We start from the raw sequence: 20232 nt of genomic DNA, 5'->3' as shown, positions 1-20232 counted from the left end.
TTTCCTATCATATTAACATGGGCTAAGAACTGACAGATCCATCATAGTGAGAGCACTGGTGAACTAACTCATTTATATGGTGAGCAGAATTAAAAACTGTTACGTTCTTCTTGGAGTAAAATTTGTCAGTATGTTTAAAATTATAAAAATGCTCATCTCATCTTAAAATGGGGCACCTGGGTGGCACAGTCAGTTAAGTGTCCAACTTCGACTTGGGTCATGATCTGACGGTTCATGAGTTTGAGCCCCACATTGAGCTCTGTGCTGACAGCTCAGAGCCTGGAACCTGCTTTGTGTCCTGTATCTCCCTCTCTCTCTGCCTCTCCCCTACTCACACACACACTCTCTCTCTCTCTCTCCTCTCTCAAAAATAAATAAGCATTTAAAAAACTGTTTTTAATTGTAAGTTTTGGGGTGCTTGGGCAGCTCAGTCAGTTAAGCATATGACTCTCGATTTCACCTCAGTCATGAGATGAAGCCCCAAGTCAGGCTCCATGCAAGGTGGGGAGAGAGAGAGAGAGACAGAGAGAGAGAGGGAGAGAGAGAGACTATCTCTCTCTCTCTCCCTCTCCCTCTCCCTCTGGCCCTCCCTGTTCACACCCTCTCTCTTAAAAAAAAAAAAAGCAGAAAACAAAAAGAAAACTTGGAAGTTTTATTGAGATACTTGTAGATTCATATTTAGTTGAAAGTAATAATAGAGAGAGATCCATGTTCTTTTTTCATAGTTTTCACCAGCGGTAACATCTTGCGAACTATAGTACAATATCACAACCAAGATATTGACATAGATAAAACCCACTGACGTCATTCAGATGCCTCTAGTTTTACTTGTGTTCATTTGAGTGTAGATTGTATTCAGTTCTATACAACTTAATCGCATTTATAGGTATATATATCTGTCCCACAGGCAAGACACAGAACGATCCCATCAACACCAGAATCCCTCAAATTGCCCTTTTACAACCCTATTCTCCCTCCTACTCCCCACTTCCTCCATCCCTAACCCCTGGAAACTATTCTCCATTTATAACACTTCGTCATCTCAAAATTTTTATATCAAAGAATCACATGGTATGTAACACGTGGAGAGTGGATTTCTTTTTTCACTCAGAATAACTCCCTGGAGACCCATCTAAGTCACTCTACGTATCAATAGTTCTTTTACCTGTGTTGCTTAGTAATATTCCACGTACCATGGCTTAACCATTCTCTGGCTGAAGGACATCAGAGCTGTTCCTAGCTTGGGGTTACTGTGAATACAGCCACTAAAAGCATTAATGTACAGGTGCTTGTGTGAATACAGCTTTTATTTCTCTGGGATACATGTCCAAGAGTACAGTTTTTGATTCATATGGTAATTTCATGTTTAGTTTTATAAGAAACTGCCAAACTGTTTTCAAGAGTGGGTATATCATCTTATATTCCCACCAACAATGTATTAGTAATCGAGTGCCTCCGCGTGCTTGCCAGCATTTGGTAATGTCACTGTTTTTTATTTTCTCCATTCTGATCCATATGTAGTGATACCTCATTATGGTTTTAATTTGCATTTCCCTGATGGCTCATAATTGCTGAACATCTTTCATGTGTGTGTTTGCCATCTGTATATCATCTTCATTGCAAAGTCTGTTTGTGCCTTTTGCCCATTTTCTAATTTGATTTTTTTTTTTTTTGCTACTGAGTTTTCAGTGTTCTTTATATATTTTAGATACTATTCCTTTGTGGGACATGTGATTTGTAAATGTTTACTCCCAGCATGTTGCTTGTTTTCTTCTTCTTCACCTAGACTTTCACAAAAGATGAGTGTTGAACTTTGACGAGACTTAATTTATCAACTTTTTATTTTCTAGAGTGTGCCTTTAGTGTCAGGTCTAAGGACTCTTTGTCTTGCCTTAGATGCCAAAGTGGTTTTTTTTCCCCCTGAAGGCTTTATAGTTTCACATTTTGAATTGAAGTCCATAATCCATTTTGAGTTGATTTGTGTACATGATGTGAAGTTCAGGTTGAGGTTCATTTTCTCATGGAGGTCCCCTCCCTCCAGCACCATTTGTTGAAAAAGACTATCCTTCCTCCACTGAATTGCTTTTAAGGCTTTGTAAACAACATGGAGCACTTCATGAGTATACACGTCATCCTTATGCAGTGGCCATGTCAGTCTTCCCTGTATCATTCCAAGTTTTTATTAGATGCACTACCAAAGTGAGCACTGCTCACACCTTTAGACTCATCAACTCCACTTATGGAAATTCACTTCTGAAGATGAGGAAGATGTGCCCAAGGCTATTTACTTCAGCATTATTTATAACATCAAATAAAAGAGTGGGGAGGAATGTCCAAAAATAGTAGGTAGGAAAAATGTATTGTTAATCTATCGCTGTGTACCAAATCATCCCAACCCTTAAGGACTTAAGGCAACAACATTTATAATATCACAATGTTTGTGATATCTAGTCATGGCTTTTCTGGGTTCTCTAAGTCTCTAAGACTACCCTTAGATGACATTTGAGGCTGAAGTTTTTTCCGAAGGATCAACCAGAGAACGATCCATGTCCAAGCTCACTGATGTGGTTGTTGGCAAGATTCAGTTCCTTGCAAGCCCTTGCAATTGGGGCCTTATTTTCTCTTTGGCTGTTGGTAAGAGCCAGCTCTCCGTTTGTTGCCTCATGGCCCTCTCTGTATTGCCACTTACTTCATCATAACAAGCAAGCAGAGAAAATGCAAAAGAGTGTTAAGAATCCTGTGTGAACTAATCATGAAATAATTTCCCGTTAATTTTGCTGTATTTTATTCATTCAAAGCAACTTTCTAAGTTGTTTACTCAAGAGTGGGAGATTACAAAAGTGTGTGATACCAGGAGGGAGAGATTTGGGGAATTTATGTAAGAAGTTGCCTATACAATAGGTAAATTTTTATACATTCATTGAGTTAAAAATCATACATCCTCTTATTTTTCTATACTACATGGAATATGGCGTTGCTGTCATGGTTGAGAAGTGCCTCACTGAGAGCCACGTGCAAAAAATATGAAACTGGACCGCTATCTTACACCACACAAAAATGAACTCAAGATGGATTAAATACTTGAATGTGAGACAAGAAATAATAAAACTCCTAGAAGAGAAAAAAGCAGTAAGTTCCTTGCCATCACTTTTGGATATATTCTTTTGCACCTGGCTCCAAAGGCATTGACAACATAAGTAAAGATAAACAAATAGGACTACGGCAAAGTAAGAAACTGTACGTAGCCAGTAAATCATCAACAAAATAAAAGGGCAACCTACTGAAAGGGAGAAGGTATCTGCAAATCATATATATGGTAAGAGGTTACTATCTAAAATACATAAAGAAATCATACATCATGCATCATCATCATCATCATCCTCCTCCAAATAAGGAATAGGTAGAGGACCTGAATAGACATTTTTCCAAGGAGAGCATACGGATGGCCAACAGGCACATGACAAGATGTTCGACATCACTAATCATCAGGAAAATGCAAATCAAAACCACAATGAGGTATCACCTCACACCTGTAAGAATGGCTATTATTTAAAAAAGATAAGAAATAGCAAGGATGTGGAGAAAAGAGAAGCTTCACTCACTGTTGCTGGGAGTGGAAAATGATGCATCCACTATGAAAAACAGTATGGAAGTTTCTCAAAAACTAAAAATAAAACTATCTTATGATCCAGTAATTCCACTTCTGGGTATATATCTGGAGAAAATAAATACACTAATTGAAAAGATATGTGCACTTTTATGTTCGTTACAACATAACAGCCTAACTGTGGAAAGAACCCAAGTGTCCATCAATGGATGAGAGGATAAAGAAAGCGTGAGATAGATATATGGATCCCATGGAATACTACTCAGCCATAAAAAAGAATGAAATCTTGCCTTGAGACAACATGGACAGACCCTGAGGATAAGTGAAATAAATGAAGGCTATGCTAAATGAAATAAGTCTGGCAAAGAAACATAAATACCATATGACTTCACTTACCCTTGGAATCTGAAAAACAAAACAAATGAAAAAACAAAAACAGAGCAAAATTTACAGGTACAGAGATTAGACTGTGGTTGCCAGAGGGGAGAGAGCGGGAGGTGGGTGAAACAAGTGAAGGTGGTGAAAACGCACATGTTTCTATTGTATATATCTATACACACACACACATATATATATATATATATATATATATATATACCACAACTTCTTTATACATTCATCCCTTGCCATTTGCAACTACATGGAGGGAACTGGAGGGTATTATGCTAAGCGAAATTAGTCAGTCAGAGAAAGACAAATATCATATGACTTCACCCATATCAGGACTTTAAGAGACAAAACAGATGAACATAAGGGAAGGGAAACAAAAATAATACAAAAACAGGGAGGGGAACAAAACAGAAGAGACTCTTAAATATGGAGAACAAACAGAGGGTTACTGGAGGGAATGTGTGGGGGGGATGGGCTAAATGGGTAAGGGGCACTAAGGAATCTACTCCTGAAATCATCATTGCACTATATGCTAACTAATTTGGATGTAAATTTTAAAAAATAAAATTAAAAAAAAAGTACAAACTTCCAGTTATAAAATAAGTAAATCATGGGGATGTAACGAGCGGCATGGTGATAACAGTCAATAATATTGTGTTGCAAATTTGAAAGTTGCTAAGAAAAGAAATCTTAAAAGTTCTCATCACAAGAAAAAAAATTTGTAACTTTATAAAGTGAGAAATGGTGGGGCGCCTGGGTGGCTCAGTTGGTTAAACGTCCGACTTCAGCTCAGGTCACGATCTCGCGGTCCGTGAGTTCGAGCCCCACGTCGGGCTCTGGGCTGATGGCTCAGAGCCTGGAGCCTGCTTCAGATTCTGTGTCTCCCTCTCTCTCTGCCCTTCCCCCATTCATGCTCTGTCTCTCTCTGTCTCAAAAATAAATAAACGTTAAAAAAAATTTTTTTAATAAAAAATAAAAAAATAAAGTGAGAGATGGTAACTAAACTTCTTGTGGTGATCATTTTACAAAATATACAAACGTTGAATCATTATGTTGTACACCTGGAACTAACATCCTATGTCAGTTATACTTTGATTAAAAAATGAAACACTAAAAATTCTCCATTAATCCAAAGGTGGAAAGAAATGAACAACTAGCAAATAGGAAAATACATTGTTAGACTTAAACCTGACATCAATAATACTACTAAGTATCATTAATGTTCAAGTAAGATATTGAGACCAAACTATACGCTGCCTATAACAAACACTCTTTAAATATAAAGACACAGATAAGTTTAAAAGGATGAAAAGAGATACGCAAATAATAAGAACAAGAAAGGCTATGCAGCTATATTATAATCAGACAGGATTTCAAAGTCAAAAATACTTCTAAAGATAAAGAGGGACATTTAATATTGATAAAGGTTCAACTCGTAAAGGACCTGCCCTGAATGCATGTGCACATAACAACAGATCTTCAACATACATGAAATAAAAATTCACAAAACTAGAGGGAGAAATAGACAAATTTAGAATTGTAACTGAAGATTTTTATTCTCTTGCCGGTGGTTAATAGAACAAGTTAACAACAACAAAAATCCGTAAGGAAAATGAATATCTGGATATAATCAACCAATTTAACCTAACTGAGCCTAATAAAACACTCCATCCAACAGCAAAATCCATATTTATTTCAAGTGCACATGGAGCATTCACCAAGATAGACCATTTGTTGAGAGATTTAAAAAGACTCAGCAAATATTATACATTGAAATCATACAGAGTATTTTCTCTGACTATAATAGAATTAAATTAGAAATTAACAAGTATGAAATATATTTTTAAATCCACAGTGTTTAGAAATAAAACAAAATTTTCTAAATACGTTATGGATCTATTCCAAAAAAACCAGAGGACGGAAAGCTTCCAAATTCATTCTATGAGGCCAGCATTACTCTGATACCAAAACCAAATGAAGACACTACATAAAAAGAAAAGAAAAAACTACAAGCCAATATCCCTGATGAACATAGATGTAAAAATCCTCAACAAAATACTAGCAAACTGAATTCAACAATACTTTAAAAGGATCATTCACCACAATCGTGTGGGATTTATTCCAGGAATACAAATGGTTAATATTCACAAATCAATCAAAGTGATACATCACATTAACAAGAGGAAGGATTAAAACCATTTTGATTACCTCAATAGGCGCAGAAAAAGCCTTTGACAAAGTATAATACCCATACATGATAAAAACTCTCAACAAAGTAGGTTTAGAGGGAACATACCTCAACATAATAAAGACCATATATAAAAAACCCACAGCTTACGTCACACTCTGTGGTGAAAAACTGAGAACTTAGAGTTCGTCTAAGAACAGGAACAAGACAAGGGTATTCGTTCTCACCACTTTTACTCAACATAGTATTGGAAGTCCTAGGTGCAGCAGACAAGAAAAAAAAAGGCATCCAAACTGGTAAGGAAAAAATAAAATTTGCACTATTTGTGGATGACATGGCATTTCTATACTTCTGAATTCGCAAGGAGAAATTAAGAAAAAAATCCCATTTAAAATTGCACCAAAAACAATAAAATACCTAGGAATAAATTTGACCAAGCAAGTAAAAGACTTATACTCTGAAAACTATAAGATACTAATGAAAGAAAATGAAGGTGACACAAACAAATGGAAAGATATACCATGCTCACGGATTAGAAGAATTATTATTGTTAAAATGACCACACTACCCGAGGCAATCTACAGATGTGATGCAATCCCCATCAAAATACCAATAGCGTTTTTCATAGAACTAGAAAAAATAATCCTAAAATTTGTATGAAACTACAAAAAAACTCAAATAGCCAAAACCGTCTTGAGAAAGAACACAGCTGGACGTATCACAACACCAGATTTCAAGATATACTACAAAGCTATAGTAATCAAAACAGTATGGTACCTACATTTTTATGTCTATTTTTATGTCTATGTCTATTTTTATAGACATATAGATCAATGGAACAGAATGGAGAGCCCAGAAATAAACCACACTGATATGGTCAATTAATCTGCAATAGCCGAGGCAAGAATATACAATAGGGAAAAAGAGTGTTTTCAATAAATGATGCTGGGAAAACAAGACAGCTACATGCACAAAAAATGAAACTGGACCAATTCTTACACAATACACAAAAATCAGCAAAACTGATTAAAAACCTAAATGTAATACCTGAAACAATAAAATTCCTAAAAGAAGACAAGCAATATGTCCCAAATAAACTATTGGGACTACACCAAAATAAAAAGCTTTTGCAATAGAAAAGGAAACCAACAAAACAAAAATGTAACCTACAGAATGGGAAAAAAATATTTGCAAGTGATATGTCTGATAAAGGGGTTAATATTCAAACTATATACATCTAGAACTTATACAGCTTAATACCAAAAACAAAACAAAAAACAAACAAACAAAAAAAAAAACATTTCAAATAAAAAATGGGCAGAGGAACTGAATAGACATTTTTCCAAAGAAGAAATCCAGATGGCCAACAGGCACATGAAAAGATGCTCAACATCACTAATCATCAGGGAAATGCAAATCAAAGCCACAAGGAAAGATCATCTCATACCTCTCAGAATGGCTATCATCAAATGGATAAGAAATAGCAAGTGATATGGAGAAAAGTGATACCGAGAAAGGGAAACCCTCATGCACCCTCACTGTACATGAGGGAAACCCTCATGTAAATTGGTGCCACCACTATGGAAAACAGTATGTAGGTTCCTCCAAAAAAATTGAAAGTAGAAATACCATATGATCCAGTAATTCTACTACTGGGTATTTATGCAAAGAAAATTAAAACACTAATTCTTAAAGATATATGCACCCTTATGTTCACTGCAGCATTATTTACAATAACCAAGATATGCAAGCAACTCACAGGCCCATCAACAGATGAATGAAAAGGAACATGTAGTACATACATACATATATACAACGTAATATTGACTAAACCATGAAAAAGGATGAGATCTTGCCATTTGGGAGAACATTAATGGACCTAGAGGGTATTGTGCCAAGTGAAAAAAAGTCATATTGAAAAAGACAGTTATCACATGATTTCACATATATGTGAAATCTAAAAAACAAATCAAATGAACAAACAACCAAAAAAACAGACTCATGAATACAGAGAACAAACTGGTGGTTGCCAGAGGGGTGGGAGAAGAGGGTGAGTGAAACAGATGAAGAGAATTAAGAGGGAATAGCATAGGGAATATAGTCAATAACATGGTAATAATGTTGTTGGTGACAGATGGTGACTACACTTGCCACAGTGAGCACTGAGTAATGAGATAGAATTGTCGAAATACTATGTGTACTTCTGCAACGAATATAATATTGTATGTTAACTATACTGCAATAATAATATTTTTAAAAGAATTATATGATCACTTTTGTAGAGATTCCTAAAAATGTAAGACAACTAAGCGGACCTACCTTAATATTCCCCATCAAGCTCTCAAACTTACCTGCACCTGTTCCCTCCTTCCTTCCTTCCTGCTATAATGAGCAGCTTTCCTCACACCTAAGGCAAATTGCTTCACCTATGATTGGGATCCCAGACCGTATCTTTCAGAACAACGATTCTTTTCTCTTTTTTTCTTTTTTTAGTATAACTGACACACAATGTTCAATGTTGCATTAGTTTCAGGTGTACAACACCTGATTTGACAAGTTTGTACATTATGCTCTGTTCACAAGTGTAGCGACCATCTGTCACCACACAATACCATTACAATGTCATTGACTATATTCCCTTATGGTGTTCCTTTTATTCCTGTGATTTATTCATTCCATAACTGGAAGTCTGTATCCTACTTCCCTTCACTCTTTTTGCCACCCCCCCCCCACAAGGTTCTTAATCATGGCTACACATTTGAATCCCTAATGAGCTCTTATTTAGAAGAAGATGACGATGATGATGAAGGAGAAGGAGGAGGGGGAGGGGAAGGGGAAGGCGAAGGGGAGGGAAATGGGAAGGGGAAGGAGAAAGGGAAGGAGAAGGAGAAGGAGAAGGAGAAGAATGAGGAGAAGGAGAAGGAGAAAATCCCAGGCTCATTCCAGAAGGGAGTGACAGCTTGGGAGGTGCAGGGTAGGGGAGTACATAGGGATAGTGGCTGGGGCATCAGGATTTTTTCAAAGTTCCCCAGGCAATTTGAATACACAACCAGAGTTGACAAACTCCAATCTAAAAATGTTGGGGCCATCTATTATTGCCTCTGTGAGTGCTGGTTCCTGCCCATGAAGTATTTAAACACAATTCAGTCTCTCACTACAAAAATCCCTCCCTCCACCTCGCTTCCCTCAATGTTTCCCAGATCTCTCCTCATGATGCATTACCCTTTATACTTCTTTAATTTGATTTACTAAAACAAAGTTAAGAACTTTTACATCTATGTTCATGAGGGATACTGGACTTTAATTATCTTATACACTTTTTGTCTGATTTGTAGTATCAGGATCATTCTGGTCTTATGGAATGTGCTGGGAAGCATAATTTCCTCTTCCATTTTCTGCAGATGCTTGTGTAGAACTGGCACCATTTCGTTTTTCAATGCTTGGTAGATCTCACAAGTGAAACTGAATGGACTGAAGGAAGGCTGTTAACTAAAATTCCATTTTCTTTAATAGATATAGGGCTACTCATGCTATCTAATTCTTCTTGAGTAATTTTTGGTGGTTTTGTCTTTTGAGAAATCTCTCTATTTCATTTAAGTCAACTAACTTATTTATAGCTATTTATATATAAATTATACATATATAATTTATATAGTTATATATATTATATATGTAACTTATATATGTAATTTATATATAGTTATACATATTATATATGTATAATTTATATATAGTTATATATATATATATATAATTTATATATAGGTACCTATAATATCCCTTTATTAACTTCTTAATATCCATAGAAAGAGTACTCTCACTTTTGATGTTGGTAATTATTGCCTTTGCTCTTTGTTTTCCAGATCAGAATAGCTGGAGATTTACTGACTTTATTCAACTTCTCAGAGAAAATAGTTATTGTTCCATTTATTTTTTTGGGTTGTCTTTCTGTTTTCTAGTTCATTGATTTCCACTCTGATTTATATTATTTCATTTCTTCTGCTTACTTTGAGTTTCATTTGCTTTTCTTTTTCTAGTTTCTTAAGCTGAAAGCTGAGGTAATTTGTTTGAGATCTTTCTTCTTTTCTATATATAGATGTTTAGTGCTATAAATTTCCCTCCAAATGCTGTTTTAATCAGCTTCTCACAAGCATTTGTGTACTGTATTTTCATTCCATTCAGCTCAAAATCCTTCCACATTTCTACTTTTATGTATTTTTTGACAAACAGGTTATGTAGAAGCGTGTTGTTTATTTTCCAAATATTGGGACATCTTTCACATATTTGTCCGTTATTATTTCTAACCACTACCGTGGCTGGAGAACATATATTTGACAGTATATGAATCCTTTCACATTCACTGGGTTTATCGTTATGGTCTAGCGCATATTCTGTCTTGGTAAAGCCATAGTTACAATTTAAATAGTGTGTTCCACTATTGTTTGACGGGAGGTTCTATAGATACTGATCACGGAAAGTTGGTCGGTAGTACTGCTTAAATCTTTTACATCCTTAATGATTTTTCTCTCAACTTCTCTTATCAATAATGAGAGAGTGGTGTGAGATCTCTGATTACACTTGTAAATTTTCCCATTTTTGCCTTGCAGCTCCCTTTCCCTTCACTATGGTCTGGAACCTCTTCCCAGGCAGCGGGCGGGGGCATCTCATTTAGAGATCTCCTAATTTATTTCCCATCTCTTAGGAATCTGGGTCTCCTATTGCCTCATAGTCAATGCAACTTTTCAAATATGTATTTTGTCTCTCTTTTTCAAGTAGGAAGATCAGTCTGCACCCTGCTACCCCATCTTGGCTGGAACCTGAATTCCAGGCAGTGACTTTTAACATCTACTTCTTTCTAATCTTTATAAAATCTCATAAAATCTTCTCCAAGAACTCTCTTGGATGTACTAGTAACTCTCCATTTTCATTGTCTTTTCCTTAGTTCGACTACCAACTATTCCTTCTGATTTGTTACAGCCAGTGGTCCCCAGTGGGTTTTCCTCTACTGGTTTTCCCTTAACGACTTTCCAATCCATTCATCAGCACCAGAGAGTCCTTTATAAAAGCACAACCACATCATGCCACGGTTTCCACATTTAAATTCTGTAGTGCTTCTGTTCATTCAAAGCCGCCATAAGAGGATGAGGAGATAAGCCACAGACTGGAAGATATGTCTAGTGTCTAATATTTATCTAATCAAGAAATAATTATACACAGAATGTTGAAAGGTTTGAAAACAATTAAAATACAGGAAAATCAACCCCAAAGAAAAATTATTAACCAGCCATTCACAAAAATTACCCCCTCCATACGTATGAAAAGATGTTCAACCTCCCATTAAGCAAGGAAATGCAATTTGAAACTCTAATGATACCTCCCAACACAAGAAGGTGTTGGAAAGTCTGACAATATCGAGTGCTGGCAAGAGAGAGAGCAACAAAAATCATAAACGCTGCTAGGGAGCGTATCATTTGGTACAACCGCTCTAGAGAACAACTATATCTGAAAACTTGCATCCCCTAGAAGCCACCAATTCTATTCTTAGGTTTTTAGCCAAGAAAACCTGTTACATAGGCAAAAAAGATATGAAGATAAGAATGTTCTTAGCGGTACTGCTTCAAATAGCAAAAGAAACATTTATGGGCCCATCAAAGGGGAATGACTGTGTGTGCGATGAAATATTATGCAGCAGTGAAAATGAACAAATCACAGAAATTGATACTATTATGGGCGAACCTAACAAACACGATATAGAACAGATACCAGTTACAGAAAATTTCAGGCAATGTAATATCAATTTTAGAAAGCCTAGAAGTATGCAAAATACTTTGTTTGCTTAAAGATACATACCTCTTATTGCACAAAAGGGAATGTGAGGTAAAATTAAGAGCTGATCAAGGTGCCTGGGTGACTCAGTCAGTTTAGTGTCTGACTTCGGATCCGATCATGATCTCATGGCTTGTGAGTTCAAGCCTGGCATCAGGCTCTGTGCTGACAGCTCGGAGCCTGGAGCCTGCTTCGGATTCTGTGTGTCCTCTCTGCCCCTCCCTGACTTGTGCCCCGTCTCTCAAAAATAAATAAGCATTAAATTTTTTAAAAAAAATTAAGAGCCTTGGGGCATCTGGGTGGCCCAGTCGGTTGAGCGTCCAATTTCGGCTCAGGTCATGATCTCGAGGTCCGTGAGTTCGAGCCCCGCGTCGGGCTCTGTGCTGATGGCTCAGAGCCTGGAGCCTGCTTCTGATCCTGTGTCTCCCTCTCTCTGCCCCTCCTCCACTCATGCTCTGTCTCTCTCTCTGTCAAAAATAAATAAACTTTAAAAAAAAAATTAAGAGCCGATCTTAGAAAACACGAGTCAGGAAGAGAGGTAGTGAGAGGGAGGGGAAGGGAGCCAGTGAGAGGTGCAGTGTCAAAGCACCTTCCTTGCTGGGTAAGCAGAGCTTAATCCTCCAGAGAAACCCTGTGTCCCAGGATATCTCATCGGAAAAGTGAGGGAGCTGGAGTATGTATGCACCAACTCCCGTCCATATTTGTTTGAGGGCTGCTGGGAGGAGGTATTAATCCCCGGGTACTTCTGGCATGCGGTGATGGGGACAAAGTAGACTTTGATGGCCAGAGCAAGTCCTCAGACAAAACAAAAACAACGAAAAAATGCTATTGCTGAAAACTGGAAGTTGATCCCAAGACTGCACTGGAATAGAAAGTGCGGGGCAGAGCGCTGGGAGCTGCGGCTGTAAGTGAGGGGCTAAGAGCAGAAAACCAAGCAAGGGGATGAGAACACAGCATGAAGTATAGTGGTTACTTTTGAGGGAGAAGAAGGGGTTTTAACCGAGGAGAGACACACAAATGTCCCTGTCCTTTATTCCTGAGCCCAGGAGGTGGGTCCTTGCAGGGAACAGCAGGCACACTCTACTGAGTAAGTTTTGAGGGGCTGTTTACAGGGTGCTGGGACACCACAAGGGCCCTTGGGGTGTTTCCCACCGGATGAGCTAAAGAGGCAGTTACCAGGAACAAAACGGCTGCATAGATGGAGGCTGACCTAATCAATCCCTCACTTGCTATGTCCTCCAGTCTCCTGCTGGGCTCCCCCTGGACGAATGCAAGAGGAAGCCAGTGGGGGTTGCAGAGGGGTCAACCCACTAGAGCACAGATCAAGCCAACAAGACTCCACCTGGAGGCAGAGAGATGTTGACCCCAGGTGGTGTGGGTCGTGTTCTTTTTCATATTTTTGAATGCCTTACATACTGCTGCATACTTGTTGAAAACGTGTCCTTCACGTGTCACATTGCCCGGCACATAAACACCAAAACCTGATGTGGCTTCCTGGTCTGCATCCCGCCCCAGCCTTTCAGTCTCAGCCAGTGTGGGCTCACCGGCTTTCCCTTTTGTCGCCACTCTGCTCCTTTGAGATCCTGTGCGTCGTCTGTCCTCTCCTGCCTCAGGGTGTCCATGAGTGCTGTTCCTTTGGCGTGAACTCGTTTTCTCAGCCCTAGCTTTGCTCATCCGCTGTTACACCTCAGGCTCCAGTTTCCATGTCCCTGTTCCCTCACACCGCCAAAGTCCATCTGGTGGATACACCCGTGTGTGTGCGTCTCCTTGCTCATTACACTTTCTTAGCTTGTTTACGAAATCACCAGCACTGGCATCGTGCACCCAATGTCTGTGATCTCCTCGGCTTCTCAGGTAACACAGACAAAATAGGAAACCTGATTTTATTCATCGTATAGTATTTACTGTCCCGTTGGAGACTGACACGTTGTTCGAGCCTTGCTCAGAGGGAAAATGGTAACCTTGGTATTGCTGTTGGATTGGATTGGAACAAGTTTGTATCAGTATCAGAAACCCTAGTATTCACACATCTTGTCCAGGTGTCTCGCCTCAGGATGGCAACACAACCATGCTTATTGAGCCCCAGGGCCTTTGCTCCTTCTCGAATCCAGACGTGTCATCACTGCCCCCAAAAGGAGCAGGAAGCTCGGAAGGTCTCCAGTTGCCAAAGCGACACTTCTCAGGGACTCTGGGCTGCCATCAGAAGGCGAAGCATGTGGCTCCGGGAGCCTAAAAGAGATCAGGTGACGTACAGACTCAGCAGAACAAACTGTAAAGCCAGAAGGTGAACGCCCACTCTATTGCGCTCTTCAACCTGATGGAGAAGGCGGGAGACAAAGTTTGCATCCTTGACCGCAATTCTGCTTGAATATTATGCATCACTGTGGCTAATAGCCTCTGGACATCGGGTCAGCCCTCTGCAATTGTAACCTATGAAAATATATCAGTAGGGGCACCTGGTTGACTCCATCAGTTAAGCGTCCGACTCTTGATTTCGGCTCAGGTCATGATCTCACGGCTCGTGGGATCGAGCCCTGAGTCGGGCTCTACACTGACAGCACAGAGCCTGCTTTGGATTCTCTGCCTCTCTCTCTCTCTCTGTGCCCTTCCCCCAACTTACACACAAGTGCAGTCTCTCTCTCTGTCTCTCTCAAAATAAATAAACATATAAACAAAATATAATAAACTCAAAACAAGTAAATACACAAAGTAAGTGCAAATAAACAAACTCCATTCCACGGAACAAAATGATGGGAGAGTGGGGTAGGGTGGTAGGACTGAGCCAGAGACCCTGCAGGGAGCCAGAGCCCGGGCCCCCTACCCTGGCATCCTTGCAGCCAAATTAGATTCGAGGCAGGGCAGATGGAGGGGCCAAGGGCTGAGCGACGCCCTCGCATAAAATCCCTGGATTCCCCAGGCCACCAGCAACTTCCTCTGCCAGGAACCCGACATAACGGGCATCGGGGCACCGATCCACGGGGGCCAAGGGGCTGCCACAGGAAGGAACCACTGGCTGACAAAATGGTGATCCTCTCCTCATGTTATAAATCAATACCTGCTCCTTGTAGGAAATTTAGACAATGCAGAAAAGCACTGCAAGGAAACGGATAATTACCCAAAACACCACTTCCCGGGCTTTCCTTCCACCTTTCTTTTTCTTAAGAGTGTGGACTCTGCGCGCGTGTGCCCGCACATCGTACCTGCTGTGTGTTGTGGCAGACGTGGCTGCATCGTGTGCTAGTTTCGCAGGCGTTGCGGTGGGGGCGTGCTCTGTGTGCAGCAGGATTCAGGGCGTGTACTTTGGGTGTGGCCGGCGCGCGCCTGCGCTCTGTGTGCGCTGCGCGACTACGGCGGGGGCGGCCACGGTGTTAGTCTGGCAGCGGTCACGTGGTTGTGCGCCTGCGCGTTGTGTGGGGTGAGCGTACCACGTGTTCTCGGTGTCGTGTACCGTTTCACGCGTGTGCGTCTTGTGGGATGTGTGGGATGGGTGTGTGTCGCACGCACCATGCTGCGCGCGCGCGCGCGTGTGTGTGTGTATATGTGTGTGTGCGTGCGCGTGCGCGTGAGACTCTGGGGGCAGCAGAGTGGGCCGACGGGCTGGGCATTGTAGCCACTTCAGAACTATCCCCTCTTTACGGCTATTGATATGGATCCAGGTATTAAATTGGCAAATACTTTCCTTTAAAAGTAAATAACTGGATTGGAGCATTTAAAAGGAAGTTTATTTTTATTTATTTATTTTTTTTATTAAATTTTTTTTTTAATGTTTATTTATTTTTGAGACAGAGAGAGACAGAGCATGAACGGGGGGAGGTTCAGAGAGAGGGGGAGACACAGAATCGGAAGAAGGCTCCAGGCTCTGAGCTGTCAGCACAGAGCCTGACGCGGGGCTGGAACTCAGGGACTGTGAGATCGTGACCTGAGCCGAAGTCGGACGCTTAACCGACTGAGCCACCCAGGTGCCCCAAAAGGAAGTTTATTTTTAAAAAGAATGTAACGTGAATAATCCTGGAGGAAGTCTGGGCCGCCCGGCGCTAGAGGAACTTTGCATACTTCTCTCCTTCTCCACGATTCAGGGATACAAGGTCGGCGTGTTTCTTCCAGAAACTCAGGCTCCGTGACAGGAGGCTACTGCAAGTATTCATAAATGGATCAGATGGAATTAGAGGAGCCCGCTCTCCTGCCCTCTGAGGAGCCGGCCTAGATGTGGATCACCCTCTGGCCTCCGGGGGCGCGGGACCCGTGGGCTCACCTGACTTGGGGCGCCTCCCGGCAGGATGCGGGAACAGCCCACACCCTGGCGCTGACGCTTGGCTAACTGGTGTCTCCCGAGAGGCCCACAGGCAGCGGGCCTCCTCCCTGGGGAAAAGCCCACCACCCCGAGGATGAAGCAGAATACCCCATCTCCGCCATGCTTCAGCCTCCCCACACTCTCTTCACCTTTGCACGCAGGGGGGAGATGTGGCTCAGGCCCGTGGGAAATAAGCCTCGGAGGCCTTGACCTCGGTGTGAACCCAAGGCGCCCTGTGACCGAGCCTCCAGTGACCGGGAGGCTGGGACCCAACCCCAATGGTGGTGTCCTCCCGGGCCCTCCGCAGACTTCCATAACTGTCGCTGGCAAGACCCCGCGGAAAACATTTTGTACGATGTCTGGAAGCTTCCACATTGCTTTTCTCCACACGCATGAACCAACCTGTGCAGGTGATATTTTCATGTTGCCAAACCAGGGGCCGCGTGTGTGTCTCAGGAGGGTTGACCACTCCGGGGGACGTTGGGTATCTGGAGAGCTGGGTCAGGTGGGTTTACCTTAGAGTTTCTCATGCTTTAATCAGCAGGTAAGCCCTTCCCTAGCATCGCATGGTTGTTAAGGGACAGAACTGGCATTGAACGCAGGTGTTGCGATCCCCGCATTCCCGCACCTTCGGTGTGGTCTCCGGAGGGTGCCCTGTCCCCACCTCCCCCGCTTCGGGTGCAAACCTGCACCCACCAAGAGCCCCCAGCTCTGTGGAGACGCTCTCCCTCTGGAGAGCCGCGAGCTGGCCACGCCTTTCCAGGCGGAGATCAATTTCTCTCTCTGAGACAGGCAGGGAACATAATGAATGAACAAGACCTTAAGGAAAAAGGAAAGCAAACCATATTTTTCTTTTCTTTCGAGATAAAAATAATATGCCTGCACGTCAGAATCTCCCATGACAGAGCTAATGTCCAGGAGCAAAACAAGGAAAAAAAAAAAAGAAAAAAAAACCCCCAACCTCCTATTGCTAATGCCAAGATAACAATGGGGCCCTCTGACGACCAAATAGCCCCCAATCCCTCCCGAGGGGAGCTGAGCCAGGACGCCTAGGAGAGCTCTGGAGGAAATTCTTTTGCTTCATTCTACTACTCTTCGTGAAGTGCGGCCAGAAAATATCTGTAAAAATTAACCTAAAACTTAATGGCTTATGTAAGAATGCCTTAATAAAAATATGTTGGCAAGGTTATTGAACTGTACAGCTACACCCCTCCCACTCGGTTCTTTTCAGCCTAATTTCTGTCTAAAGCTTATTCAGCAAACCCAAATGCCAATGCTCTCTTTCAATTTCCACTTCTTTGAACCTGCTAATTTACGAATAAGAAAGGATTTATTTGTGTTATTAGCTACATGTAACCTCTTGTCGAAGACGTAGTTTTAAATACTGAAATCCTGAGATGCCCCGAGATCCACCAAATATCTGAAGAATGACTTTGATTTTTTTTTTCTGCGAGCTGTGTTTGATTTACATCAATTAGGGCCTCCACATAAGGTATCATATAACAGGAAGGCTAATAACCCAGAAATAACCTCATTAAAAGAGACAGCATATCAGTCTAAACAGAATGAACTCTAAGCAGAAAAATTAGTGACCTGGAAAGTAGCAGGAAGAGGTAATGGCGGCACCAAGAAAAAATACATTCCCGTTAGCGAGTCAAAGGAGAAATCACCAGCAATAAAGTAAAAATACAATAGAAGCAGAAGCGGAACATTTTTTTTAATGTTTTTAATCTATTCAAATCCTCGAACATGCAATTTATTTTCCCCTAGTCAAAAATAATCTCCGAAATCATGCGTGTGTTCCTCGTAGCCTGGAACCCGGAGACTCTGCACCCCACCCGCTCACGTGTTGGGTGGATTGACCACATCTCCACGGCCCAGCAGGCTCTGGGGCTCTGGGTTTTCCTGCCATCAAGGACAGTTTTGCAGGTGGGCAAACCTCTCTTTGACCATGACCCACCTGATGCCAGTTTGCACCAGGTCTTTTCCCCACGCCGGGCTCTATTCTATGGCCCAAACCATCAGAGCAGCAAAGTTCTCCCCTCTCTCCGGCCATACGGGCTCCCAGCGACCTCCTCTGGATTCCCACACTACGGGAATTTTACAAATAAAAAGTTTGCCAAGAAAATGATTACATAAAGCCTCACACATGTGGTTTGGTGAAAGAAAGAATGAAAGAACGGGAGGAAGGAAGGAAGGAAGGAAGGAAGGAAGGAAGGAAGGAAGGAGAGAAAGAGAGAAAGGAGTTGTTTCAGAGGCAGGGTATTTCTAAGAATTGGAAGGAGGAACTAAATATGCCACCCTTGAACTAGTAGTGTGTTGGCCCCAAATAACCCACTCTGGGCCACCTCCAGGGCCTCTGGGCATTGGGACCAATAAGGACATTGAGTGCCTGGTCACTGAGTCCGAGTCATTCCTCCCCCGCCCCACCCCTCTCTGGCAAGTGGGTCCATTAGTGTTCAGAGTGCTGGGCCCCCCGGGGAGGAGACCTGATCTGGGATTGAGGTGGGAGAGACAAGGAAAGGGTGAGAGTGGACGACTCTCTGGAAGAGTCTGACAGGAAACCTGCTGCTTCCTGCAGTCAATCCTCTGGCTCCCCTGGCTCCTCTGTCCCCCGGGGAACCATGCAGGCAGATGGGCATGTAACCATTGAACACATGGCATGGACCCCAGGGTCGGTACACGGCTTTGAGGTCACATCCCCCTTTCCTTCCCCAGGTGAACCCTCTAATCAGTGCCCCCCAGCTTCCCCGCACAAGCCCAGCACAGCCTTCTCTCCATTGTCCTCATGCCCTTTCCTCGCCCCACTATCCTCAGCCAGAACCTTCCTTCCTGGCCTCCCATCCTCACTGACAAAGCATTCAAACACCAGCTCCCCTTCCTTCCTGACGGCATGGGCCAACAAGCTCTCCGTCACTTCCAGCCTCACCTCCTCCCTAACCCCAGAATCATGGGACCCCTCCCTTTTTTTAATCTGTCACTGTTGTGGTTGTTGTCATTCCTTAACTATTCCCGAACGATGGCTGAAGCAAACCCTGCTTCTCTAGGACAGAGACCATGGACTTGACTGCTTGCACGGGCCAGGAAGGGAGCTCAGAGCAGGAGCCTGAGTGAGGATAGAGACAATGCAGGGGCTCAAGGGGGGGCAGCTGTTGCCATGTGGCGAGGTTGGACCAATGCGGCCCAATGTTCCCTTTCACAAAAAGAAAAAAGAAATTGAAACAAGTCACTAGGGTTTTTTTTTAAATGTCCTAGGATTGGCAACCAATCCAATAGAAGTTTTATGCATCAGTTGGCCAACCAGTCTGCTGGTGGCCGGCCAGCCCAGCCCTTGGCCTGTAGGCTGTGCACTCCCTCCCAGCAGTTGGAGGGCAGCTCCTTGCGGGCGGTAGGCGCCCACCTCTCCTACAGCCCACACGGCTGTGGCCCAGGGCTGGGAAGACGTCACAGGCTGGGGACAAGCTGGGGTCATCTTGCGCCTCATCTCCCAGGAGGAGACAAGGCTTCCTCCCCATGCTCCCACCCTGGGGGTGGGGCCATCTTGGCTTTCCTCACAGCATCATTAAGGCAAAGAAAACAACCATAAAGTGTTTCATTCCACTCTGAGGAGTGCCAGAAGAGCTAAGAGCTTCTTAAGTAGATTCCTTCCAAGCCATTTGGACCCCTTCTATAAATAAAGCTTTAGACAATTTCGGAAAAGCATATTTATTTATCTGATGGATCACAACGGCTCCTTCGGAGCCTTTAGCCCTGTGGTGTGTTCCTCAAGCACTTAGCTCCCCTCCACCTAGTTAGGCCTCTTTCTGGGCAGCAAAAATGAAGGTTAACCCCTTGGATGAGCAGTCAGTCCTCCTCACAGAGGGCCTTGCTCCGATCCAAGCCATTAACACGGAGTCGGCAGCAGATGCCAAGGGGGAAATTATTAATAAG

The 20232-nt window shown here is 42.3% G+C and overlaps 1 long non-coding RNA gene and 1 other non-coding gene across 2 annotated transcripts; both read right to left on the bottom strand.

The window, feature by feature from the left end:
• Window positions 1-2098: 2098 nt before the first annotated feature.
• On the bottom strand, window positions 2099-2207 carry LOC131500554 (U6 spliceosomal RNA). Its single transcript, XR_009256358.1, has one exon. It is a non-coding gene; the product is annotated as a U6 spliceosomal RNA (small nuclear RNA).
• Window positions 2208-11356: 9149 nt separating this feature from the next.
• On the bottom strand, window positions 11357-15324 carry LOC131499554 (uncharacterized). Its single transcript, XR_009255950.1, has 2 exons — window positions 15212-15324; window positions 11357-14325 (listed from the first exon to the last, which is right to left on the bottom strand). It is a non-coding gene; the product is annotated as an uncharacterized LOC131499554 (long non-coding RNA).
• Window positions 15325-20232: the final 4908 nt, after the last annotated feature.

The sequence above is a fragment of the Neofelis nebulosa genome, chromosome 17, assembly GCF_028018385.1.
Source record: "Neofelis nebulosa isolate mNeoNeb1 chromosome 17, mNeoNeb1.pri, whole genome shotgun sequence".
In the NCBI taxonomy this organism is placed as follows: domain Eukaryota; kingdom Metazoa; phylum Chordata; class Mammalia; order Carnivora; family Felidae; genus Neofelis; species Neofelis nebulosa.
The sequence above is the reverse complement of the archived record's forward strand: the minus strand, read 5'-3'. Positions and strand labels throughout refer to the sequence as shown.